The sequence below is a fragment of the Bos grunniens genome, chromosome X, assembly GCF_055505025.1.
Source record: "Bos grunniens cultivar Pamir isolate PY7600 chromosome X, Bosgru_T2T1.0, whole genome shotgun sequence".
Lineage (NCBI taxonomy): Eukaryota > Metazoa > Chordata > Mammalia > Artiodactyla > Bovidae > Bos > Bos grunniens.
In genome coordinates, this window is record NC_141194.1 from 35,921,483 (window position 1) to 35,948,516 (window position 27,034).

General features: G+C 40.7%; 1 long non-coding RNA gene and 1 pseudogene across 9 annotated transcripts in view; one reads left to right on the top strand and one right to left on the bottom strand.

Annotated features, from left to right (window-relative positions):
- Positions 1–27,034, top strand: part of LOC147340119 (uncharacterized) — a 571,221-nt gene that overhangs the window by 368,960 nt on the left and 175,227 nt on the right. The window lies entirely within an intron of this gene.
- Positions 13,373–20,036, bottom strand: LOC147340125 (beta-galactoside alpha-2,6-sialyltransferase 1 pseudogene; annotated as a pseudogene).

Below are 27,034 nucleotides of genomic sequence, written 5' to 3' on the forward strand. Positions count from 1 at the left end.
GCCTTGGGCAAACACGTTCGTAACTAGTGACATACATGGATCAAGCTTTTGGTAGTTTTAAAAATATTCAATTTAATGTCAAAGACAAATGTCCAGTTTCTTGCTAATCTTAACTGTGACTATGTGAATAAAAAACCTTACTTTTTCTTTAAAAATAGACTTTAAAATCAATTTTACGTTCATAGCAAGATTGAGCAGAAGGTAGAGTTTTCCTATATACCCAGATTTCCACAAATGCAGAGCCTCCTCATTGTCAACATGCCCCAGCAGAGGGGCACATGATGAACTTACATTGACACATCATCATCCAGAGTTTATAGTTTACATTAGCGTTTGCTCCTTGTGTTGTGAATTCTGTAAATTTGCACAAGTGAATTATGAATCCACCATTATAGCATCATGCCAAGTAGTTTCATGGCCCTAACCTAAAAATTTTCAGTGCTCTGCCTTTTCAATATTTTCTCCCTCCTAAACCCTGGCAACCACTGATCATTTTACTGTCTCCACTTTTGTGTCTTTTCCAGCATGTCAGAGTTGGAATCATACAGTATGTACCCTGCTCAGAGTGACTTCTTTCACTTAGCGATTGGCAACTAAGGTTCTTCCTTGTCTTCCTGGATTGATAACTCATTGCTTTTCAGTACTGAATCATATTCCATTATTGGTGATGCAGCACAGTATCCATTCACCTGCTGAAGGACATCTTTATTGTTTTCCAAGTTTGGGTAATTATGTATAAAACTGTTATATCCATGTATGTGCAGTCTTTTGTATGAATAAGATTTTTCAGCAACTTTGGGTAAATACTAAGGAATGTGATTGCTGGATCCTGTGGTAAGATATGTTTAATTTTGTAAGAAACTGCCAAACTGTCTTCCAACAGCAATGAATGAGAGCTACTGTTTTGTTCCATATCCTCCCAAGCATCAGTTCAGTCTCAGTTGTGTCCGACTCTTTGCGACCCCATGGACTGCAGCACTCCAGGCCTCCTTGTCCATCACCAAGTCCCGGAGTTTACTCAGACTCATGTCCATTGAATCCATGATGCCATCCAACCATCTCATCCTCTGTCATCTCCTGCTTCTCCCACCTTCAATCTTTCCCAGCATCAGGGTCTTTTCTAATGAGTCAGTTCTTTGCATCAGGTTGCCAAAGTATTGGAGTTTAAGCTTCAGCATCAGTTCTTCCAGTGAATATTCTGGACTGATTTCCTTTAGGATGGACTGGCTGGATCTCTTTGCAGTCCAAGGGACTCTCAAGAGTCTTCTCCAGCACCACAGTTCAAAAGCTTCAATTCTTCTGCACTCAGCTTTCTTTATAGTCCAACTCTAACATGCATACATGACTACTGGAAAAACCGTAGCTTTGACTAGACAGACCTTTGTTGGCAAAGTCATGTCTCTGGTTTTTAATATGCTGTCTAGGTTGGTCATAGCTTTCCTTCCAAGGAGTAAGCGTCTTTTCATTTCATGGCGGCAATCACCATCTGCAGTGATTTTTGGAGCTCAAAAAAATAAAGTCTGTCATAACTATAAATATTTTAGTTATGATAAAATATATATAACATTCAGTTTACCAACTTAATCATTTAAGTGTGCAGTTGAGTGGTGTTAAGTGTACGTTCATTTTGTGAGTTAATTAAAGTTAATGTCCAACACTCTTTCATCTTGTAAAACTAAAAAATCTGTATCTTTCTTTCCTTGATTCTGGTTTAATTTCATTGTGGTTTGAGAGCAGGTATTGGTTTCTATTTTTAAAACTTTGTTATGGTGTGTTTTGTGACTGAGAATGTGGTGTATTTTGGTGATTATTCAGTTTGAGCTTGAGAAGGTGATTCTTCTGTTGTCGGATCTGTAGTAATCTGTGGATGTCCCTGCTGTGCATTTGACTGATGGTGTTTGTTGAGTTAACCATGTCCTCACTGCTTTTCTGCCTGTTGGATTGGCCAGTTCTAGTGCAGGGGTGTAGAAATGTCGGATTAAAACCATAGTGTCATCTATTTCTCCTTGTAGTTCTATCAGTTTTTTCTTTCTGTATTTTGATGCAGTGTGCTCTTGTTAGGGCATAGACACCAATGGTTGTTATGTCTTTTGGGAGAATTGCCCCCTTAATCATTATTAGTGCCCCTCTATAGCCCTGATAACTTTGTTCTGAAGCCTGCTCTTTCTGAAACTAGTACAGCTCTTCCCATTTTGTTTTGATTAGTAGCTGCATGGTATATCTTTCTCCATCGATTTCTTTTTCTGCCCAGCTTTATTACGATATGACTGGAAAATAAAAACATAAAGTTATGTATATTTAAGGCATATGGAATGACATCAACAAGATGATGAAATAGGAAGCACTTTACTCGTGTTCTCCCACAGCAGCAATAATTTGGCAGCCGGAGACAGGCGCACTGACTTCAGCCTGATTGTAGAGTCTGTGGTAGCCCTGTGGCTTGGTTCCAGCCCTGCCCAGCTATGTTCTGGGAGCAGTCCTGCCCACCCAGGGACCTGAGGGGAGACATGTCTGTCAGTGCCCCTAGGAGTCGGCTCACTGACCTCCCATTACAGCTGCAGAGCCTGAAGTGGCTCTGGGACTTCACTTGGGCCTGTCTCAACTACAGTGTGGGGGCAGCCCTGCTGTCCCAGGGTCTGGATGGGAGACAAGCCTCTCTAGGCTTCCGGAGGCAGGGGTACCTGTTAGGTCTCCCTGCAGATCCTGACGAACCTTGTGTTCTGGCTCCATCTCACTGAACAGTGCGATGGTCAGCCCTGCCCAGCCACAAACCTAGTAGGAGGCATGTGTGTCTATGCGACTGGGAGCAGGCCTACCCGTCTCTGCCCCAGCTGTGGATCCTGCAGCAGCCCTGTGACTTGGTTCCAGCCCCTGTAGTCCAGGCTGGTCCTGTCTCCCTGAGGACATGCTCAGTTCTCCAGAGGGAGCCCCTCAGGGCACCAGTGAGAGACATATATTATTCATACACCTGGTAACAGGCCTGTCATCTGCAGACACCACTGTGGGTCCTGAACAGGACACTGTCCCAGTGCCAGCTCTTCTGACCAAGTTTCTGCAGGGAGAGCTGCTTGCATTGGGGCCAGGCAAGATCCCTATAAGCTGAAGTCCCTAGTTACAGGCCCACTAGTGGTGGATCCCACTATAGGCTAAGTGAACCAGCTCCAGTCCCATTCGACTGTGATCCTGGAACCAGGTTCGATACCCCAGGGTCCAACAAGAGAAGGTCTTTACCTACTGGAACCAGTCTGTACATTCTAGAAGAGATGATTGCAACTTCAGATGCACACATAACAATGTGAGACTACACGGATCAAAAAGAAACAGGTAGACATGACTACAGTCGAGCTAATTAACATATCCATCATGTCATATGGTTATCATCTCTTTTCTTTTGTAGTGAGGACACCTGAGATCTACTTTCTTAGGAAATTTCACTTATACAGTACAGTACTATTATTTATATCCATTATGCTCCACAGTAGATCTTCAGAAGCTAGCATCCTTCATAACTGAAACTTTAAATCCTTTGCCTGACATCTCACCATCTCTCCCACTGCTAGACCCTGGCATCTGTCCATTTACTTTTATTGAACATGTGTCTTTATATTTAAAGTAGGTTTCCTGTAGCCAAAATATAGTTGAATCTTGTTTCTTCTTCTGCTCTGACATCTGTCTTTTAATTGATACATTTAGATGTGGATATTCAAAGAGATTGATTTAATTGCACACTTATCACCTACTTACTTGCTACTGTCTCCTATTTTTGCCTTCTACTGTTTTTCTGCCCTTTGTGGTTTTAATGGAGCATTTTATGTGATTCCAGTTTCTCCCCTTTGTTAGCATATCAGCTTTACTTCTTTTACTTTTTTAAAGTGGGTTTCCTAGACTTTGAAGTGTATGTTTACAATTAATTTATATCCACTTTCAAATAATATTATACCATTTCATGGGTGGTTTGCGTACCTTATAAAAACACGAAAATCCTAATTCCTCCCTACCGTCCTGAGTATCATTGCTGTCAATTCAGTTTACTTATGTAGAAGCCTACATACTCAGAGACATTGTTGCTCTTGTTATTTTGAACAAATTGTTACTTATTAGCACAATTAAGGATAATAAAACTTGAAGTTTTAATTTTACCTTCACTTATTCCTTCTCTGATGTTCTTCCTTTTTTATGTAGATCTGAGTTTTTGCCCTGTGTTACTGTTATTCTCCTTCTCTCTAAAGAACTTCTTTAATATTTCTTGGAAGGCAACAGATGCCCTCAGGTTTTGTTTGTTTGAAAAAATCTTTATTTTCTTCACTTTTGAAGGATGTTTTCTCAGGGTACAACATTCTAGGTTGATGAGTTTTTTTTTTTTTTTTTTTTCTATAAACACTTTAAATATTTCACCCTACTCTTTTCCTTGTTTGCACAGTTTCTGAGAAGAAGTCAGATATAACTCATATTTTTGTTCCTCTGGAGGCAAAGATATTTTCATCACCTCTGAATTCCTTGAGGACTTTTTTCTTTATTTTTTATTTTCTGTAGTTAAAGATACACATAAAGGGGTTGTGAATTTAGCAGAAAATGTCATCCAGCAAAAATCCCTCATGATGACTATATCATGTCTTTTTACCAGTATCTGCTCTGTAGTCTCTACTTTCATAAAAAAACTAATTTGTGTTTTCTCTGCTAAAAACACATGCCTATACGTTTTAAAATTACATTGCTGGCCAGGCATTTTTAATATTCTTTCATTTATTCAATCACTGTTTATTATACAGTTTCGTATTCCTAGATGAAGGGTAAACCTTGCCCTTTATTTCCCACTCTGGGGTGTAAAGTCAAGAGACAGTAGATTTTTATACCAAGATATACTCCTTAGAGTTATTTAGGCCAGAAGTGTTCAATAAATATTCTCTTAATGAATAAATATACCAAAATCTATTCTGATTACAGGAAACATTCTAATTTTTTCCTAAATTTATGTAATCCATATCCTGTTTAAGTAGACTTCCTTAAATATAATTCATAATTCAGAGACTTTCTTACATATAAATAGGGGATTCTAACTGAACTCAGGAAATAACAAATAGAAATGAGAATGAAATGTTGCCAAGATTTTCTTTGAATTGAGATGTCTGAAGAGGTAGACATTAACTTAGTCAGGTGCTGAATACTTTAGAAAAGGGAATAAAGTCTCTAAAGTGTGTTGGGTTTCATTGTCCCCTAAAGAATAAAAACTTTATATTCTCTCTTCCTGTACTTCTCCTGCCATTTGCAACTTGGTGGTTTCTAACACTGATTAGTGTAGCAGAGAGGACTAAGCACTCATAATTGTTTAAACAGTTAGAATGGCCCAGCAGATGTGATTAGTGTGTGGACACAATTTCCTTTGTTAACAGTTTTGCAAAGAGTTCCAGCGGCTCTCAGGGTGCTGGCACTCCATCTTCCTAATTAACAAGGGCCAGCAGCCTAATGTCTCACATGACAATAGGAAGGCCTGGTGAAATATGCTAGGTTTTCTACTAATCAGCATTTTAGACAAAAAATAAAATGGTAATAGAGAATGTTTCACTGGTTTATTCTAAAGGTGTATATTAATATTTGTAATAAGATAATCAGACCCTTTGGAAAGATAAAGCCACAATAAACAGTGCTGGAAATTGAAGCCACTTCCAAAACAGTATGGTAGTCAAGATGCAGTTATGTTTCTTGGGGAAAAGTGAAAGCTTTAAGGAATAATGTAAAATTGTTTTAAAAATTGTATTAAGGGAAATCAATGTTGAGTAGGTAAAGCCGAGATTGTTCATGAAAAAGAGGTGCAGCCTAAACTGTTGTTCAAACTACCCAGTGTGAAAGAGGTCACATCAGACCTCCAGCTCACCTGAGATATATGTGTGCTTCCTCAAATTAAACACCTCCCCAAACAAAAGCTATAAATAAAAAAGCTTTCAGGGTATGTATTGCAGGAGCATGGCAGTGGAATTTGATCTTTTCTATTTGAAGTGTGTGCACTGTCACATACACGAGCTATTTGAGGAAAGGCATTTTACACTAGATCTGTTTAAACTGCCCTTGCCTTCTACAATCCATTAGACCTGAATTACATAGGCTTTCAATCATTTGATGACTGAGTTTTGTATGAGGAAATGGCCGATGTCAAAAGGAGAGTGACAGGGACAGTTTTTATAACCTGTTTTAGAAGAAGAAATGTGGTTAATTTGAAGCTGCAAAAAGACTTCCTCTGACAGAGTGCAAATTGCATCCAATTGAAGTAAATACCCTGTATACACAGTGAAAAAGGAAAGTAAATGGGAAATTGTAGCCTGGGCACTTAACCATATCCAAAAGAAACCACCAGTCTTTAGAAAGAGCTATTTAGTCAAGCAATTCCAAAGGCTGTAATTTTCTTCTTGTTTTGTTTGCTACCTTTAGCTAAGATCCTCTGGAAAATAAACGAAAGGGAATTTTAGAGAGCACTTCCCTAGGTATTCCTAAGAGAAGAACTACCTTCTCTAAGTTCTCTGTAAACATCATAGAATAAAGCATATGTCTTTTCATCATCTCAGAATGATGTTCAATTTGATCTTTTCTGTCTTTATTAAAACTGTGTGATATTTGCCATCACTGTGTAGGTCTGGTCATATGAGGTTCACACCTCAGAAATGGTTTATTTACTTTCAAATACAGTATCCATGGGGCTTCACTGGTGGCTCAGATGGTAAAGACTCTGCCCACAATACAGGAGGCTCGGGTTTGATCCCTGGGTCAGGAAGATCTCCTGGAGGAGGAAATGGCAAACCACTCCAGTATTCTTGCCTGGGAAATCCCATGGACAGAGCAGCTTGGTGGGCTACAATCCATGGGGTCGCTAAGAGTTGGACATAACTGAGCAAATAGCATACACACATACAGTATCTATAATTTAAGGAGCTGAGTGGAATTAGTGCCTCAGTAAACTAAGATTTCTGTATCATCTAGTAGAACCTAATTCAGTCAATCATGCTTTTTAGTACTCATTATAAAAATATTGAATGCATAATGTTCATCTCTCCTGGGCTGCCCTGAGGTCTTTCATCAGTTTTACCCCCTTCTCCCACACATGAGCCAGATGTACAGTGGAGCAGTTCCCTCTGAAAGAGATCTAGAAACTAGCCGAAAACCTACACATAGGCCACTGAGGAAATACCCACACTGAAATGGATAAGAAAGGCTGACATAAACTCTGGCCATAAACCCCACCTCCTGCACATGCCATACAATCAGAGGGAACCCCTAACTCCCAGCTTCTACCTGAGAAGCAATGAATTTGGACCCCACATGTAGCCCTCCACCTTTTTAGACTGCTGCCTAAAGGCTGCGCCCTCAAAACACCCAGTTCTGAAAGTGAATGGAGCTTGTGTCCATGAGACTGCAAGGCTATACCCAATAATGAAGCAGTTCTTAGTGGCCGAGAGAACACTCACCATGTTTCTGTCTTTGGGGCACAGTGCAGAGGGAGCAGACAAAAAAAGCCTATCTCCCAGTCTTTGCCTGAAAGGCTGCTGCCTGAGTGTCAGACTTCTTATTTAGCATTCATCTAGGAGCTAGCCATGATCTTTCATGGAGACCAGAGAAGCCCCGGACACATCCCCTACCTTCTTGCTCCAGCCCACTTCAAATTACCAAAGTTTGTACCCTACCTTTTGTATCTACTGCCCAAAGGGTGAGTCCCTGTATCACTTGGCTCTGATCGCCAAGCTGGCTTGCATTTAAGAGTCCCACAGGACGGTAGCAAATAAGAAGTTCTTAATGGGTGAAGGAGACACCCCCACCCATGTCTATAAACCTAGGCAGAGAACAGAAGGAACAGGCAAAAAAACCCATCTCCCAGTGGCTCCCTGGAAGGGGGTAACTTTCATACTTTCCCAGCTGCTGCTTGAGAGTCTTGCTTCTAATCAACCTGTATCTAGGTGCTGACTCTGATCCCCTCCTTTGAGGCACTGACAAGCCTTGGCACAGCATCAGCTATAAGAAACCACCACAACCAAGAAGGTGGCTGGTACAGTCACAAGGGTTGGGACTGGAATTCTATCACCTCTACCAGCTTTGTTTGTAGTGATGCTTTCTACAAAGACACAAAGCTGTGTTCTCAGGCTGAGCTGATTGATCAAGTTCATCTTCTACATGAGACCATGCTGGCAAGACTATTTTATCTAATGCACAGAAACCAACAAAGAATGAAAACAAAGGGATGGAAAAAAAATGTTTCATCCAAGTGAAAATCAAAAGAATGCAGAAATAGCTATACTTACATCAAATAATATAGACTTTAAGTCTCAGACTGTAACAACAGACAAAGAGTGTCATTATTGTGATAAAGAGATCAGTTTGTCAAGAGGATATAAAATTTTAAAATATTTATGCTGTGTACCAAACAGGTGGCTCAGATGGTAAAGAATCCACCTGCTGTGTGGGAGACCTGAGTTCAATCCCTGGGTTGGGAAAGTCCCCTGGAGAAGGGGATGGCAACCCACTCCAGTATTCTTGCCTGGAGAATCCCATGGACAGAGGAGTCTGGTGGGCTACAATCCATGGGATTGCAAAGAGTCGGGCACAACTGAGCAACTAACACAAATATAAAAACAAGTATATTAAGCAAATATTAACAGATCCTAAGGGAAAAAGATGTCCTTTTCATTATAGGGGACTGGAATGCAAAAGTAGGAAGTCAAGAAACACCTGGAATAACAGGCAAATTTGGCGTTTGGAGTACAGAATGAAGGAGGGCAAAGGCTAATACCATTCTGCCAAGAGAATGGACTGGTCATAGCAAACACCCTCTTCCAACAACACAAGAGAAGACAGCAAACACCCTCTTCCAACAACACAAGAGAAGACTCTACACATGAACATCACCAGATAGTCGACACTGAAATCAGATTGATTATATTCTTTGCAGCCAAAGATGGAGAAGCTCTATACAGTCAGCAAAAACAAGATCGGGAGTTGATTGTGGCTCAGATCATGAATTCCTTATTGCCAAATTCAGACTGAAATTGAAGAAAGTAGAGAAAACCACTAGACCATTCAGGTATGACCTAAATCAAATCCTTTATGATTATACAGTGGAAGTAAGAAATAGATTTAAGGGACTAGATCTGATAGAGTGCTTGATGAACTATGGACGGAGGTTCGTGACATTGTACATGAGACAGGAATCAAGACAATCCCCAAGAAAAAGAAATGCAAAAAAGCAAAATGGCTGTCTGAGGCCATTTTCACAAATAGCTGTGAAAACAAGGGAAGCAGAAAGCAAATGGGAAAAGGAAAGATATACCCATTTGAATGCAGAGTTCCAAAGGATAGCAAGGAGAGATAAGAAAGCCTTCCTCAGCAATCAATGCAAAGAAATAGAGGAAAACAACAGAATGGGAAAGACTAGAGATCTCTTCAAGAAAACTAGAGATACCAAGGGAACATTTTATGCCAAAATGGGCTCAATAAAGGACAGAAATGGTAGGGACCTAACAGAAGCAGAAGATATTAAGAAGAGGTGGCAAGAATACATAGAAGAACTGTACAAAAAAGATCTACATGACCAAGATAAGCACAATGGTGTGATCACTCACCTAGAGCCAGACATCCTGGAGTGTGAAGTCAAGTGGGCCTTAGAAAGCATCACTACAAACAAAGCTGGTAGAGGTGATGGAATTCCATTTGAACTATTTCAAATCCTAAAAGATAATGCTGTGAAAGTGCTACACTCAGTATGCCAGCAAATTTGGAAAAGTCAGCAGTGGCCACAGGACTGGAAAAAGGTCAGTTTTCATTCCAATCCCAAAGAAAGGCAATGCCAAAGAATGCTCAAACTACTGCACAGTTGCACTCATCTCACATGCTAGTAAAGTAATGCTTAAAATTCTCCAAGCCAGGCTTCAGCAATATGTGAACTGTGAACTTCCAGATGTTCAAGCTGGTTTTAGAAAAGGCAGAGGAACCAGAGATCATATTGCCAACATCCTCTGGATCATCGAAAAAGCAAGAGAGTTCCAGAAAAACATCTATCTCTGCTTTATTGACTATGCCTAAGCCTTTGACTGTGTGGATCACAATAAACTGTGGAAAATTCTGAAAGAGATGGGCATACCAGACCACCTGATCTGCCTCCTGAGAAATGTGTATGCAGGTCAGGAACAGATCAGAAACAGTTAGAACTGGACATGGAACAACAGACTGGTTCCAAATAGGGAAAGGTGTACGTCAAGGCTGTATATCGTCACCCTGCTTATTTAACTTATATGCAGAGTACATCATGAGAAATGTGTATGCAGGTCAGGAACAGGTCAGAAACAGTTAGAACTGGACATGGAACAACAGACTGGTTCCAAATAGGGAAAGGTGTACGTCAAGGCTGTATATCGTCACCCTGCTTATTTAACTTATATGCAGAGTACATCATGAGAAACACTGGGTGGAAGAAGCACAAGCTGGAATCAAGATTGCCCGGAGAAATATCAATAACCTCAGATATGCAGATGCCACCACCCTTATGGCAGAAAGTGAAGAAGAACTAAAGAGCCTCTTGATGAAAGTGAAAGAGAAGAGTGAAAAAGTTGGCTTAAAGCTCAACATTCAGAAAACGAAGATCATGGCATCCGGTCCCATCACTTCATGGCAAGTAGATGAGGAAACAGTGGAAACAATGGCTGACTTTATTTTTCTGGGCTCCAAAATCACTGCAGATGGTGACTGCAGCCATGAAATTAGAAGACGCTTACTCCTTGGAAGGAAAGTTATGAGCAACCTAGACAGCATATTGGAGAAGGGAATGGCACCCCACTCCAGTACTCTTGTCTGGAAAATCCCATGGACGGAGGAGCCTGGTAGGCTGCAGTCCATGAGGTCGCTAAGAGTCGGACACGACTGAGCTACTTCACTTTGACTTTTCACATTCATGCATTGGAGAAGGAAATGACAATCCACTCCAGTATTCTTGCCTAGAGAATCCCAGAGACAGGGGAGCCTGGTGGGCTGCCGTCTATGGGGTCGCACAGAGTCAGACACAACTGAACCGGCTTAGCAGCAGCAGCATACAGCATATTAAAAACCAGAGACGTTACTTTGACAACAAAAGTCCGTCTAGTCACGGCTATGGCTTTTCCAGTAGTCATGTATGGATGTGAGAATTGATCTATAAAGAAAGCTGAGCACAGAAGAATTGATGCTTTTAAACTATGGTGTTGGAGAAGACTCTTAAAAGTCCCTCAGACTGTGAGGAGATCCAACCAGTCCATTCTAAAGGAGATCAGCCCTGGGTATTCTTTGGAAGGAATGATGCTAAAGCTGAAACTCCAATACTTTGGCCACCTGATGCAAAGAGCTGACTCATTGGGAAAGACCCTGATGCTGGGAAAGATTGAGGGCAGGAGGAGAAGGGGACGACAGAGGATGAGATGGTTGGATGGCATCACCGACTCAATGGACATGGCTTTGGGTGGACTCCGGGAGTTGATGATGGACAGGGAGGCCTGACATGCTGTGACTCATTGGGTCACAAAGAGTCAGACACGACTGAGTGACTGAACTAAATTGAAGGGAAAAATAGACAGCAATACAGTAATAGCAAGGGAATTCAGTATCCTACTTTCAACAATGGATAGATCATCTAAACAAAAGAACAAATAAATGTACAAAAATAGATTTTAAAAAAATTGATATATAGTTGGTATATATTATTATGTAAGTTACAAGTATACAACATAGTGGTTCACAATTTTTGAAGGTTACATTCCATTTATAATTATTATAAACTATTACTATAGTCCCTTTTTTGGTACAGTATATCCTTGCAGCTTATCTGTTTTAGACATAGTTTGTACCTCTTAATCTCTTACCCCTCTATATTACCTCCCTCCCTTCCTTCTCTCCATTGGTAAGCCCTAGTTTGTACTCTATATCTGTGAACCTGTTTCCTTTTTGTTATATTTACTAGTTTGTTTTATTTTTTTATATGCCACATGTTCATGATATCATATAGTATGTGTCTTTGTCTGAGTTATTTCACTTAGCATAATGCCGTCCATAATGCAATCCATCTGTGTTGCTGCAGATGGCAAACTTTCATTCTTTTTTTGGTAGAGTAGTATTCCATTATGTGTGAGTCTGTGTGTACTGTGAGTCTAGCAATCAGTTTCAAAACACTAACTGGAAAATTCACAAATATGGGGAAATTAAATAACAGACTCCTGAATAGTCAATGAATCAATAGAGAGCTCAATAATCAAAAGTTATCAGACAAATGGAAAAACAAAAGACCAAAATTTGTGCTGTATAGCAATTAGCAGCAGGAAGGAAATTATCAGGATCAGAGCAGAAATAAATGAAATAGAGACTAATAATGCAATAGAAAAGATTATGAAAACTAAGAGACAGTTTTAAAAAATATAGATAAAATTTGCAAACTTTTAGCTGGACTTACCAAGGAAAATAGAGAACTCAAAATTATAAATGCATTTCATTTTTAATTGAAGTATAGTAGATTTACAGTGTTTCAGGCGTACTACAAGGTGATTCTGCTGCTGCTGCTGCTAAGTCGCTTCAGTCGTGTCCGACTCTGTGTGACCCCATAGAGCAGCCCACCAGGCTCGTCTGTCCCTGGGATTCTCCAGGCAAGAACACTGGAGTGGGTTGCCATTTCCTTCTCCAATGCGTGAAAGTGAAAAGTGAAAGTGAAGTCGCTCAGTCGTGTCCGACTCTTCATGACCCCATGGACTGCAGCCCACCAGGCTCCTCGGTCCATGGGATTTTCCAGGCAACAGTACTGGAGTGGGGTGACATTGCCTTCTCCATGAGGATAGAGACTGTACCTTTTTTGGTTTTTTTTTACTTTACAATATTGTATTGGTTTTGCCATACATCAACATGGATCTGCCACGGGTGTACACATGTTCCCTAACCTGAACCCCCCTCCCACCTCCCTCCCCATACCATCCCTCTGGGTCATCCCAGTGCACCAGCCCCAAGCTTCCTGTACCTTTTTTCCTGTTTCCCTGGTTTGCAATAACAACAGCATTCTGGTGGGGAAAGCAGACCAGTTTTGGCAGCCCTGGTGGGAAAGGTGGATCTTGCATTTACCTGGGTCGGGGGCGGGAGGCTCTGGAGGGAATGCTAAACGGGTATACATGAGTGAGACAGGAGGCTCTGGGTTCACACACCCCCGTGACAACAGGGCAAACTGGGCTGGGGGCCCTGCCCTTGAGTTTCTGAAGCCCCAGGGCTCTTGCTGCCTGGAGTGTGGGCTGTGATTATTCAGGCACACAGTCTTCCTTCCCAGGCCCGGGGTGTCCAGAAGACCAGCTGTAAAATGCCAGTGGGGAAGGGTGAGGGGGCCTGGCTGGGGAGCTTATGCTCCACAGCGAATTGTCCGGAAGCCATGCAGCGTGGCTTTTCCGAGCAGGTAGATGTCCTTGTCTGTGCCGAGGTTGAGGCGCTTCACCATGTTCTTCTCAAAGAGGAGTGGGTGTTAGGCGCCCATTGTGCAGGCACTGTCAAAATACCTCTGATAGTAGTTGCATACATCAGTCTTGTGCTTGGATGAGAGGAACTTGTAAATAACCACTTGGTCACACAGTAACATCATAATGACAATGCCGAGCATCCCGGAGGACAGGGGGTTTGGCTGGATCTGCTCTGAGGAGATTTCTTGAATGATGTCCCACAGCTCCCAAGGCATCTGGGACTTGAGGATGTAAAAGGGCTGATCAGGATGCAGCTTACGATAGCTCTTGAAGTTATTGAAGAAACTGTAGTCGGGATTCCTGTACCACTTTGGGATATCTGAATGGTAAACAGATGGGTCCCACACAATTAGGATTCCTTCATTGTACAAACTGTCTTTCAGGAAGCCCGCTTCTGTGGTGACCAACTGAGAGTTTACCAGATGAATGGTGGTTTTCGTGCCCACGTCTTGTTGGAATTTGACTGTGGGTGCCCCATTAAACCTCTGGACTGCATCATGATCATCTATTTCTCGACCTAGCCGGGAGGACTTCAGAGATCCTGCTGGAGAGACACACCTGCCCCACTGCCTTGGTCCTAATGTCCTCCTGAGGCAGGTAACCCTCCCAATCAGAGGTGTTGAAGGGAAAATCTGTGGTCTCTATCATTGAAATGTTCACGTGGTCCCAGAGGTAGCAAAGCAGGCCCTCTGCACTGTACTTAACCCTGGCCCCTGGCCCCTTGTATATCACTTTGTACTTGTTCATGTTCAGATAATTCTTCCGGATAGTTTGCAGCCTGGGGATAAGGTTTTTGGAGGAGCAAGGTGACTCAGTTATACTGAATTATTTTCCATTGTAGTTTATTACAAAGTATTGAATATAGTTCTCAGTGCTATACAATAGGTTCTTGTTGTTTATCTATTTTATATTTAGTAGTGTGTATCTAATAATCTCAAATTCCCAATTTATTGCTCATTCCCCTTTCTCTGTTGGTTAAGTTTGCTTTCTGTGTTTGTTGAGTCTGTTTCTGTTTTGTATATAAGTTCATCTTACCAATTTTTGTTTCCAAATATAAATGATATGATATTTGTCTTTATCTGTTTGACTGCACTAGGTATGACAATCTCTAGGTCCACCCATGTTGCTGCAAATGGCATTATTTCATTCTTTTTGATAGCTGAGTAATATTCCACTGTGTATATTAATATGTACCATATCTTGTTTATCCATTCCTCTGTTGATGGACATTTAAGTTGATTCCATGTCTTGGCTATTGTAAATATTATTGCTATGAACATTAGGTTGCATATATCCTTTTTTTAAACATTTAGAATTTATTTTTTAATTGAGGTATAATTGCTTTACAATGTTATATTAGTTTCTGCTGTACAGCAATGTGAATCAGCTACATGTATACATATATCCACTCCCTCTTGAGCCTCCCTCCCACCCTTTCCCTATCCCACCACTCTAGGTCATCACAGAGCACCGAGCTGAGCTCCCTGTGCTGTACAGCAGCTTCCCCCTAGCTCTCTTTACACATGGTAGTGTGTATATGTCAGTGCTACTCTCTCAATTCTTCCCACCCTCTCCTTCCCCCACTGGGTCCACAAGTTCATTCTCTACGTCTGAGTCTCTATTCTTGCCCTGCACATTCTTTGGATGTATGCCCAGAACTGGGATTGCTGGATCATATGGTAGCTCTAGTTTTAGTTGACTTTAAGGAACCTCCATACTGTTCTCCATCGTGGCTGCACCAATTTACGTCGCCACCAACAATGTAGGAAGGTTCCCTTTTCTCCACACCCTCTCAACATTTATTATTTGTAGACATTTTGATGATGGCCATTCTGACCAGTGTGATGTGGTATGTAAATGTTTCTACACACAAATATTGAAGTATCTGAAAGAGAAAAAAATTCCATTTATAATTGCATCCAAAAGAATATGAAATACCAAGTAATCAATTTAACTAAGGAGGTAAAAGATTTAAACAATTTAAACTCTAAGACATTAATGAAAGAAATTCAAGGAGGTATGGATAAATGCAAACATATTTCACTTTGGGTTTTGGATTTAGAACTGTCTTTATATTCAGTATTGATCTCTTGAAGATTATTTTAATCTTAATCAGTCTTGATTCTCTGAATGTAGGTGATTTTAGCTACATGAGACCCTCATTTTCCATCTCTTACCCAAAGATACTTTGGGGGATTTTATAAAGTCTCTTAAAGAGTTTGATAGACTGTCTTTCTTTGTTCTTCTCTACCTCTGTCAGTCTAGTAAGGAAGATTCCTGTCAAAATAAAAAAGGTGATTTTGCCTTGACTTATTTTGTAATTCATAGTGGTTGTTGGTGAGTACTGTTCCATGTATAAATTCTCATTAAAGGCCATTTCAGGGATTACTGTATCTTAAGAAATGATTGTCCTTCCTCCCTTTTTTGAAGAAAAGAATGACACACAGAAAATTGCATGGCAGGGGCATCGAGTAGTAAAGATATGGGAACACTGATACAGTTGTATGCCTTTAAAATGAAATTGGAAAAAAAAAATAAAGTGAAATTGGATCATGGTAGAGTGGAAAGAATGCCAAATTTGTAGTCAGAAGCTCCTATGTTTGAAGCTTGGTGCTTGGCAAGAGAGAATGAGGGCATCAGTGTTCAACCTGCAATGCCCTTGTAAGAATTAGAAGACATGCATGTATGGGTTTCCACAGGATTTGGTATTTAATAAGTACTCAGCTCTTTTATTATTAAATGGTTGGGAAAGTGGAGTGAAAGGGTGAAGGAGAAACACCTAGATTAAAAGAGCATGAGTAACACTTAGATATTTATTAAACAAAATGTACAAACAATGATGATATCTGAAACAATAGTAATTTTGAACACCAGTTGAACATATGGTGACATAAGCTTATTTTAGGTTTGGAAATAGTGTCATAACTTGATTTTTAAAGTTTCTTTTAGAGATGCAAACTGAAGAATACACAGATTAGAGGGCAGGTTAACGGGGTATATATGGGGCAGGATTGTCCATGAAGTGGAGGTTTTTAGGGCTATAGGGTATGGATCTCTGTCACTGTATGTGTTTGTGTAAAAAAAAAACAAAATTTTTGTTATACACAGTTACATGGTTCTCAAAAAAGGAGATGGGAAAAAGACAGTTATAGGTCATAGCTTAAGACATTAAGCTACCCCAGAATTCAGAATCATAGATAAGAGCAGGGGAACTTGAAGAGTGGCACAAATACATATAAGTTTGTTAAGGAGAAGCAGTAGATTCCAAAGAATGGCCTTATTTGTGCCACAAATGTCCCTGGAGCTAGGCTCGTAAACACACAGTAATCATGAATGTCACACCAGTTAATAATGTAGATGTTTAATGTCAAAATCACAGGTCTCTTTCTGAATTCTGACTCTTCATTAACTCCTTCAGATCTTTGTCTCAGTTCATCTCCATAATCAGCTCAGAGGTTTGTTTATGGCTTTTCTTGATGTTGAGTATTGACTATATTTCTCCTTGTTTTTGAACAACCTCTGCTTCATTCAGTGCTTTATTTATGCTTCTGGAATATGTTTACCAATATGAAATTGCTCTTTTCCCCCTCAGGACATGCACAATGAAGAATATAAACCTTTTGCCTAACTTTTGTTATTTTATCTTAGTCATGTATACTTTAATTTTCTGCAGAATAAAAATTCATTAAAATGATACTGAGGCTTATACAGTATGACAGAATTGACCAGAAACACAGTTGAGATCATTATTTTACTTACAGAAAGTCTCAGTTGTCAAACTATCAAATAGATGATAACATAATTGATCATAATTGCTTATTAAAATGAAAGCATCAGCTGGCAAGATGGCACCTTGATTCAGAATCATTTTAATGACTGAATCAGAGCACTGCATGTTTCAAATTTGAGGAATTAGCTGCTACTGAGGCTGAAAAAGAAATGTACCTGCTGTTGAAGGATATAGCTTTTTAAAATAGTTTTATGTATTTGTATACATTTAGCTGTGCTAGGTCTTCATTGCTTGGCAGGCTTTCTCTAGTTGTGATGAGTGAGGGCCAGTCTCTAGTTGTGTTGTACAGGCTTCTTATTGTGGTGGCTTCTCTTGTTGTGGAGCACAGGCTCTAGGGTGTGCGGGCTTGAAGAGTTGTGGCACATGGGCTCAGTAGTTGCAGCTCCTGGGCTCTAGAGCCCAGGCTTAATAGTTGTGGCACATGGGCTTAGTTGCTCCGTGGCATGTGGGATCTTCCCAGATCAGGGATCAAACCCATGTCTCCTTCATTGCCAGGCAGATTCTTTACCACTGAGCCACCAGGGAAACCCTGAAGGATATAGCTTTTATATATGACATACGTCAGAAATAACAGAGGGAGATAGTTGAAACAAATATATTCATTTTACTAGATAACTCTTCTACCACACATTGATGTTTACAGAGCATTGCACTTGTGGCCCAGTTTTGTCTCCACAAAATAATACTGACTATGATTCTTATTTTATGTTGAGACACTGTTTCTCAAGGAATTCAATTGAAATGACTTACTGTAAGTCATTTGCCTGATGAGTACTGAAGTTCTGACTCAAGGCTCATCTCTGAATTGAGTGTTTTTTCCCCTTGTTCCTCCACTGGCACCCACAGATAAGAAGTTTTTCCAAAGTTATATTATTCTAAAAATGAATGCATTAAATTCACTTCTATTGTGAAACCTCAATCATAACTTCATAGTTATCCTTGGAAAGGATGACCAATTTTCTGCCATTATAAATTAGTAGAGGTGTACAACCAACTCACAGTTCTATTGGCGATTTCAGTGGAAAGTCTCCCAAATTATACTTTATGACCATTTTGAAACCAGTGTAAGGAAGGTTGAGTTAGGCTTTATGTCAAAGAATTTTACCTTATCAGGTGGAGACTCCATTGCTTTCACCCGCATCAGGAAACCATAGCTATTCTTGAGACTGTTTCTGGTTGTCAGCTGTCCAGATGTTTTTTCTATAGCCATTTTTGTTGTAACTTTTCATAGATAATTCTCATAGTTTCTTATCAGTTTGCATGAAAGCCTTTGTTTCATTATTTCCTAGTTGAACCATTAATACGAAATTAGTTTCACACATGATTATAGTCACTATTTTGATGGTTTGATTCCCGAGCTGCTCACAAAATATTCTACTGTATATTTTAAGTATTTAAGATTCCTTATACATGTTCATTATATTTATTTCAGTAACTATATCTTTCTCAGGGGAGGAAACATTAATTTCCCTGACAGTGTGTATCAAGCTATTAAATGTTTATGATGGTGACTGTATCTTCGTGGGAGTGAGAGAGTGTATTGACGGGGTGATGGTTTGGAAGCAGAAATACTACCTTAAGGCCCAGATGACACAGGCCCCTTCCTAGCCTCTGACCAGGCTCCCGGTGGGACCACTAGCAATCCACTTCCAGCCCCTACTCTGGGTACTCATGTATCAGGATTCCCTTCTCTAATGGCCCTCAGTCCCCTTCCAGGGCTGTGTGGGTTTCGTGGGCCCATTATACTGAGTGCAGACCTGCCTCATTTGTGTACAGTCCTGGGCCCAAGGGGTAACCAAGTGGTAGATATCAGTAGTGAGGTGTGAATGAGGTTTTAACCTGTGTTTGGTGGTGTCCACATGAATGCACAGTCCCTCTCAGGGTGGGAAGATGCAGAGCAGGCAGAAGTGAAGGAGAAAGGACCTCTCTAGCCCAGTGATAGACTTTGTCTGCGCGGCTACCTTCTAACCTATAAGTCCACAGTCTGAGAGTTCAGAATCAGAACCCACTCTTCTAGGTGAGTAAGGTATCTTGTCAAGCTAGGAGCACAGAACACTTTTACTTACCCTTTTCTGCATGTTATTTTTGACTTGTGAACACACAGATATATGATGCGTGAGCCTCTATTTGTTCTCTTGTCACAAGCCCCACAAATGCTACAGGTGGCCTGAGCCAGGGTTGCATTATCAGATAGGGAGTTTGCATCTACTTTGCTAGCATACACCAGCAACATCAAATGTAATAGCCTAATGTTAGCAGAGAATGCCGTGCTGACCGTCAGAGCCTTGATTATGTCTCCTGAAATTGAAACAGCTTTCCAGATTTTCTCTGGTAGATACCCTAAAAGTACCACACTGTGAAGTCCCTGTGCAAAGTCACTAACTAAATATTCAGACTCTCCTAAAGTACTCCTGACATGACAGTTCAGGGCAGTTCCATCTAAAAATTATTTGTCCATTCAGTAAACATCTATCAGTCATCTGATAAATGTGTAAATGGAAGGCATTTTGAAAGAATATGTTAGGGGTGTAAAAGATGAATTATGCTCAGTTCTCATTTTCTGGTCTAACAATGAAGATCTCATAATCTTTTAATAACTGTAAGATAGGTCAATAAGTAGTATATTCATGACAGATAGAGTCATGATTCTTTGGGAGTTTCTGTGTAGGCAGTTGTGCATTTCATGCACTGCTTAAATTATACCATCTGCGTTTGAATCTCCGAAGCTTGCTGCCTCCGCCTCCTTCTGCTTACCTCATTCTTTTTTCTAGCTAAATCCTAGTTAGTTTTTGAACGTCAGCTCAGATTACAGCCTCTGCAAGGTGCATTTCCCAACACTGTTCTCCCTTGCCTGGGGTAGGTTGCATTATCCCTTGAGTTCCCAGAGTACCTCGCTTCACTGGATTCTAAGTTTGCACATCTGTCTGTCCCCGAGAATTGGGCTCCTTTAGGGTACAATGGTGGAGAAGGCAATGGCACCCCACTCCAGTACTCTTGCATGGAAAATCCCATGGACGGAGGAGCCTGGTGGGCTGCAGTCCATGGGGTCGCAAAGAGTCGGACACGACTGAGCGACTTCACCTTCACTTTTCACTTTCATGCATTGGAGAAGGAAATGGCAACCCACTCCAGTGTTCTGGCCTGGAGAATCCCAGGGATGGGGGAGCCTGGTGGGCTGCTGTCTATGGGGTCGCACAGAGTTGGACACCACTGAAGCGACTTAGCAGCAGCAGAAGCAGCAGGGTACAATGGCATCTTCCACATCTGTAAGTCCTCTACTCCACACAATGTCTAGGACGTGCTGGGAATGCTCTAATGGCCTGCTGAATGGCTGAGGATCACAGGAGTATAATAACTATGTTGTAGAATACTAAGGCAGAATGTAAAGAGGAAGAAAAGGGGGGGTAACTGATTGAAGTAAATGAAATATCATGAGCAAAACACAAGTGAGACACTGATATAGGGGAAAAAAGCGAAGAGTGTAGCTGAGCTCTCTTGTGGGTTTTCTGGAACAAAGATTTGGAAACTCATGCAGAATAATAAGGCTTTTGAATATTAGACTAAGGTGTCTTCATCTTTTTTGTTAAAAATATAGTTCCAGTGAGCATTTTTAACCAGTAGAGTTTTGTGAATGGAGGTCTACTTTAAGAATTAACATCATGGTTTGCAAAGATGCCTAGGAGGAGACACAGGGACCTGCAGATGAACTAAGAAACTCTTCACTTACCAGCCATTTCTGGATAGTTTATTAGTTCACAGTTCCTGTCCTGGGATCTGGAGACACTGAGGCACATAAGTCTTTAAAGTCCCACAGTCTGACATGGGAGACTGACCTTTAAAGAAGGAGGAATGATCCTGGAAGATATTTTAGAGCTTCTATGAAGGGACCTTTCTATATACCCAGAGGAGCATAAGGAGTCATGGTTGGCTATGGTTGGAAACTGATATTTGCCTGGAGGGAAGAATTATTGACTACTCATATCAGAATGCAAAAGAAGGGTGGTTTTTTTTTTTTATTGTAGGATAGTTGCTTTACACTGTTGTGTTAGTTTCTGCCATACAATAACTCAAATCAGCAGAACGAGATAAAAAAAAAAAATATATATATATATATCTCCTCCCTCTTCAGTCTCCCTCCCACCCCATCCCCCCAGGAGGGGTTGTTTAAGAGGTTTAATCATTTTGAGCCTATTGCTTTTTGGGGATTACAAGCAGACATAACAACACAAGTACCGAACAGATTGTGCCTCATGAATCTCCCAACTTAATTTCTGCAACTACCCCCACTATGCAGCATAAGGAATCACTAATGTTATACTGGAAGGAAGGCAGCCTCTTGTGTATTGTGTTGCACAGAGTATAAGATAGTGGGGCACAGAGTATGAGATAGTGAAAAAGAGACAATGTAACTGTTGAGAAGATAATGTGAAAAGCTAAGGCTTAGACATGCAGGAGCAGAAACCAATTTAGATCACACATTGATAAATATCCAGGAAACTGCTGAGCATGAAACAACTTTGGGTTGAGGTAGTCCTCTCTACAAACCCATACACCTTGCTGTGATGTATTTCTGGAAAGCTATTGTAACAAGGGCTGTTACGTTTCCTTAAAAATAACAACTTTCCACTCCTGATGAGTATACTTTCAGTTGGAGGAAAAATTTTCGAATAGGAAAGCAATAGGGCAGAAGTCCTTTACTTTTAAAGTAGAAAGGACTTTTTTTGTCTCATCTTTCTATTCACAGAGGCCAGTATCAGCAGAATCATTAAACTCTTGGTGCTTCTAGTCCTGGCCCCTATTCCCAGCTGCAAACAAGTCTGCCAATCACTGTCACTTTCGTCAGAAAATTTTGTGCCATGAATGCCTGGAATGAGTTGAGTAATGAGGTTCTCATAGACTGTTGAGAATCTGTTGGAGAAATGACCCTATGGGGGTCATCACAGAGACTTGCAGTCTGTCTATATCCAAGGCAGTGACCTTGGGAGGGAAGATCAGAATCTTTACATGTCCTATTAAAGATGGGCCAGATGAACGTGTGTGATAATTACACCTATTATACTTAAAGACAGGGAAACAAATAAGCAACAAACCAGGAAGGAACCAACTCAAGAAATCTATGGCCTCAGTTAGACTTCCAATACAGCCTACCTTATCTTGAACGCCAGTTTCATTAATACATCTTTTGTACCTGGAAAGTGACTGAATTAGGTCACTCTAGATTGTGCTCCCGTAGAAGGCTGTGGCAACCCACTCCAGTACTGTGGAAAATCCCATGATGGAGGAGCTTGGTAGGCTGCAGTCCATGGGGTTGCACAGAGTTGGACACAACTGAAGCGATTTAGCAGCAGCAGATTGTGCTCCAGGAATAAAACAATCTCAAAATCTCAGTGCCTTAAAACAAAAATAGTTTGTATTGTGGGTTCTGCTGAGGAACAATAGATGCTCCAATCTGGAATAAAAAAAAAAAAAATAGAGGCTGGTTTTTAGGAAGAATTTGGCATAAAGGAGATTATCACAGGGCTGGACTTGAGCATATGGGCTTGGAAGAGGGGAGGAATTTCTCCATGCGCACCCCAGAGCCTCCCTGTTCCTTTCATAGACTCCACTTCCTCAGTGCTTGTGATCTGAAGGTTAAGATCTGAGGGCGGGGCCTCAGTGATTCCTGATATCACTGCATTCTGCTGTATTTCTCTATGAAATTTTCTTTTTCTACTAAAGGTTTTGATTACAGCAGGACCCATGCCATTAAATAGAGATGAATTTATATTAGTTAAGTAGCATTGAAAATTAAAATTTCAGTGGTTCACTACGAGGCCAGGTGTAAATAGTACTTTAAGTATGTGTTTATCTAGGCACCTTGATCCAGTTTTATAAATTTTCTAACTATATTAAATTTTAGAAAATACTTAATTCCTTTGCCCATAAGATGGTTTGGAAAAAATGATAAACTTTTAAATAATAAATGTGTGGCATTTAAAATAACGTCTAATATATTATAAGCTTAAAGGAGGAGGGGGAATCTAGTTAGCTAAGTGATTATCAACAGCTAATACACTATCTTTGAGAAATCTAGTGGCCCAACAGGACCCAAGCCCATCTGGTGACTTCTGCTGGAATTGCATAGAGTGTTGGAGGGATAAACTCAACGTAGATGTGACCTTAGAGATGTCAGGAAGTCCTGGCAGAAGCCAGGAGTGGCTTCTGATTCACTTTGTGGGTTTTAAGCCCTTGTATCCGAGCCTCATTACATTATTATCTTAGCTCGGTGCTTTGATACAAATGCAAGATTTCCTGAAAGTAAGAAATGTTTTTTGTTCAATTTCCCTGACACTAACAAAAGACATTTTCTTTTTCTGGGCATCATGCTCCAAGGGTTCCAAGAAACTGTAGCTGTGGTCCTCCGAGTGCAGGCTTGTTCTTTCTCCTGCATACTCCTGACCACACTGATTCCTGGGTATTATTGTAACATTCATCCAGTTTTCGGTAAATTAATTGTGTCTTTTTGTTTGGTTGGTTCTGAAGAGGTTTTCAGTGAGGAGTCTGAACTCAATACTGAGGGTGCCGGTGCAGTTAAGATGGTTTCTCCTGTGCTCCAGGGCTCCCTCCTCTCCAGACACCCCCACATCCCCCACCTCCTCCCCATGTCCTTAGATGCTGCGTCCTCATCACTTTAGAGCGCTCTGTGATATTTGCTCTGAGACGGCCTCACCTCAGAGTAAATGGGCCGTCTGATCCGGACAGTATGCTCCTTTAAGATGAGAACTGTGACTGCCCGTCTGCTCACACCCAGCTCTGCTCAGTGCATAAAGAATGAATTCATCAACTGAAGGAACAACCCACAAGCTTCGGGCTGTCTGGATTCTAGCCTTGCCTTCACTCCAACCTCCACGTTTATAAGAAGGCAAGAAAAACCACACTCCTGAGGGGTTGATCATCTTGATCATTACTCTATGGAATCAGGGGAATACCCATCTCCAGGGTTCTTTAAGCTCTGAAAGTCTACATCCCTAAAAACGGAGGCTGTGTTCTTGTGTCCACTTTACTGTCTGCCACTGACCCTTCCTATGAGGAGAGCGCAGACAGCCTGCTTTCTCCAGCATATGTCATCCTCCTGGCCTGCCTTGACAACCAAGTTCTGACATCATGTCCCCCACTCAAACTGGCTGATGTGCAATTTATCACGTGTTTCATTTGGTCATTTTTCATTCAAGACAATAATAACAGTACAATTACCTTTCAAAACATCTAAAATATACCACTGAAATAAACAATGGAAAAATTATTTCCCTCTGGTAGGAGTATTTCATGCTCAATATAGAGAAGAGTGACAGCTATTCATGAATAAGTGTTTTAGATACAGAGATTCTAGATGATAAAGTCTCTACTTACCTCTATAAATGGTAAAACTAAAAATACCAAAGCAGCATATGAGGACTTGCTATAATATTTTCACTGAAAAATAAAATTAGAGCATTTTAGTTAATAAAAAGTATTTGAACCCATCTGTTATTCTAGCATGTGTTTATATATGACACTGCCTTGAAATTCCACATTTGTGATCAAGACTGGTGTAAAACTACTCAAAAAACTTGGTCCATTATTAAGAATCAGGCTGATTTTATATATTCACAAGAACAAACTGCCATGTTTTCTTAAAAATAAAGGAAAACAATGTACATAAATTTTTATGTCCACAACAGACTGTCATTACACAAAGAATTTTTGAGGCACCACCAGGGGCAGTGATCAACTAGGGGATCATTCACAGGAATAAGACGTGGTTCTTGTCATGATGATGATGAAAATTAATGATTAAAGCACTGACTCTTGCAGCTTAAATTTGCAGTATTCACACCACTCATTGATTTATGAAAATAGTTTACTCATGTGCCAACAAATATATCAGGTGAACGATGGGGACTTATTTTTTCATCCGTCCACAAGGCTACAATCTCTGAGACTTCTGTCTTGTTTGTGGCTGTAATTCCAGTGTCCAGAGCAGTGCCTGGCACAGAGTAAGCAAAATAGACATCTACTGACAGAAAGAATGAATTCACTTCGGAAATAGTTCAGTTCCCCCATATTCGAAACCTGTGACAGTCTGTAAGATGAACGCATGTGGTCACTGCACACTGGAGGTTTGGAGCAGCCTCTGGAGTCACACCCGGATTCAAATTCCAGCCTGAACTCTCCAGCTGTGTGACCTTGTGTGAGTTTCATGGGTTCTGATCGTCAGTCTGTCCTCATGTCCCTTGGGAGTGGTCCTCGTCAATCTCTTTCTGGCAGGACTGCGAAAGGTGAAATCGTCTAAGGAGCAATCTGTGCTCACCGTGATGCCTGAGTATGAAAACCACTGGCCTTGTTTGAAGCTTTTCTCCCCATTTCATAACTTTCAGTTCATCTGCATGAACTCACATCTTTAAAACCATGTGAAAATACCAAGGAAGATGAAAAGTTCAAAGGATATGATGTCAGAACACAGCCAAGCACCTGAGGCTCAGCACGTGACAAACTAGTCCATGGCAACAACAGAGGACCTGAGAAACCTGCATCCCAGTGTCGGTGGGCCTGCTGCAACTTGCTCCTCATCTCAGGCTCATCCCTGCTTTCCTAGCACGTGTCCTGCAGTCAGACCAAGAGCAGCCAGCTCTTCTCCTTTCTGAGAGGCACAATGACACAGACGGTCGCGAACCTGTGCTGGGCTTACATTCACACAGAAATGTATAATTGAATGTTTGGGAAGGTTTAATTAATGATAGCCAAAAACTGGAAACAACCAGATGTCCTTTAATAGGTTAATGAATAAACAAACTGTGATATATCTATACCATGAAATAATTCTCTGCAATCAAAAGGAGGAAAGTATTTATTTTTGTCTGTGCTGGGTCTTTGTTGCTTTGCGTGGGTTTTCTCTAGTGGGGAGCGGGGGTTTCTCATTGTGGTGCATAGGCTTCTCATTGCCACGGCTTCTCTTGTTGCAGAGCACAAGCTCTAGGCACTCGGGCTTCAGTATTGCAGCATGCAGACTCAGTAGTTGTGTCTCAGGGGCTCAGTTGTTCTGCAGCATGTGGGATCTTCCTGGAACAGGGATCAAACCCGTGTCCCCTGCATTGGCAGGCAGATTCTTTACCAGTGAGTCACCAGGGAAGTCCCAGGAGGACAGTATTGATGCAGCAACCTAAGTGAGTCTCCAGAGAATTATACTGAGTGCAAAAAGCCAATCAAAATTGGTTACATACTTTATAATCCCATTTATGTAACATTCTTTAAATGACAGAATTAAAGAAAGGAACAAATTACTGGTTTCCATGGATGAATGAGGGGACGAAACTGGTGTGGTGACTGAAATGTCCCTTATTTTAACTTTATCATTGCCAATATCCTGGCTGTGATACTGTACCACACTTTGGCAAGATATTATTGTTGGGAAAACTTGGTAAAAGGTACATAGGATTTCTCTATATTATGTCTTACAAGTAAATGTTAATACATAAATATTTCAAAATTAAAAGTTTAAGAAAAATGAAGTAACAGCAAACTATAAACAAATGAAATATGATAATATCAACTTGAGATTTCAGTCATAAAGAATCAACTGGCATTACTTCTTTGGTAAAAATTGCAAAATACAGTGGAGAAATAATGGTCATGAATGTGTATGTGCCAAATTGCATAACAGAGTATAGGAATTAAATTCTAAGATAAATAAGCAGAATATTAAAATAATACAAAATTTGAAAAGTTTTTTGTGTTGGCC